We start from the raw sequence: 1,666 nt of genomic DNA on the forward strand, positions 1-1,666 counted from the left end.
ATGAGGGATATTTATAGTGTTAGGATGAGAATAAACAAATATTATTTATGCAAGAGATGGATACTTGTTGGGGTTAGCTTAGTTGGTTGATCAGAATTCAGATGCCTTTATAGCTTGGCTGCAACAGGTTGCGTGCATTGGTAGACTCCAAGTTAACTTGGAATCAAATTTGTTGACGGAAGACCAAAATGGTAATTCCGGGTCTATTGTGAACTTGTTCGCTAGCTAATGTTAACTAACACGTTCGAAAACGTGTTCACGAACGCTTAACAAACGAACACGAATAGGATTGTTAAAAATCTTAACAAACGAACATGAACAAAAACACCCTAAAAACCTTAACAAATGAACACGGACAAGCTCTATTTGTTCGTGTTCGGTTCCTTAACAACCGTAGTTAGATCCTATGTAGTATATAAGCGAGAAAATGCGAAATGGGAAAATGACAATTTTAAAAGATATTTTTTTAAAAAGAGTCAATTTCCTTTTTGGTCCTAGATTTATAGTTGACAGTCCACTTTTAGTAATTTTTTATCAAAATATCCTCATTTGGTTCTAGTATTATTGTGGCATGACCATTTTTGGTCCTCCGTCAACAAAATCGTTGAAATGCTATTAAATACAAAGACATTTCAATCTTTTTTATACAAAGTAGATTGACCCGCTATATTTTTTATGTTTATTTTTCAGAACAAAAAACATAATTGAAGTCCAAAATGTCATTGAATTTAACAAAATTTAAATTGTTTTGTTGGTAGAGGACTAAAAATGGTCCTGCCATAATAATACTTGGACCAAAAGTGGATGTTCCGATGAGAACTGCACAAACTAGATTTACAACGAATAGTACTACTAGACCCACTAATCGAACAAGACTGAAGAACACAACTAAAAACACGTTGATGTGGATTACCCAAACGGCTATGCCAAACTGAAGCACTAGCAGAATTGCAGAAAGAAACGCGGAAGGATACGAACTTGTGACTAGTAACGTGTATAGCCCCCAGAGCTATTTCCTCGTAGAAGAATTTCCTTGGTATTGATATCCTTCACAATAAAAAAAAGAGGGGTGAAACTCAAAAAACATTTTATTATCTGAAGCAAATTTTTGAACAGACAACAAAGAAGTAGACAATGTAGGAACATGAAGAATATTTGACAATTGAAACGACCTAGAAGGGGTATTAAAAGAAGCATGACCAACAGGACTAATAGATAAACCCGTACCATCACCGACACACAAAGTGTCACTACCATTGTACTCCTCCGAGGTGGAAAGGGTTGCTATATCAGGAGTAGCATGATTGGTTGCACCCGTGTCTGGAAATCATGTGTGAGTACTCGGGGTAGAGTCCGAGGGAGAGTTCTGATATACCATATGAGCTTGAGGATCTTTAGTATACCGAAGATGACACGTAACCGCAGTATGACCAAGTACCCCACACAACTGACATTTAGGTTGCCAGTTACCATTCGTGCCGCAACCATGACGTCCGCCACTGCAATTCCGGTCACCGCTACCGCCACGCGACTGACCGGTCTGACTTTTGCTCTACCCGGAGTTGCGACCAACATCTCCACACGATTGGCTACCCCGACCGCGCTGTTGTCCGCCCCGCTGCGCCGTAAAAGCAATCGGTGAACCACCACCTGCTCCGCCGTCCAA

Source organism: Ipomoea nil, unplaced genomic scaffold, assembly GCF_001879475.1.
Source record: "Ipomoea nil cultivar Tokyo-kokei standard unplaced genomic scaffold, Asagao_1.1 scaffold1250, whole genome shotgun sequence".
Taxonomy (NCBI): domain Eukaryota; kingdom Viridiplantae; phylum Streptophyta; class Magnoliopsida; order Solanales; family Convolvulaceae; genus Ipomoea; species Ipomoea nil.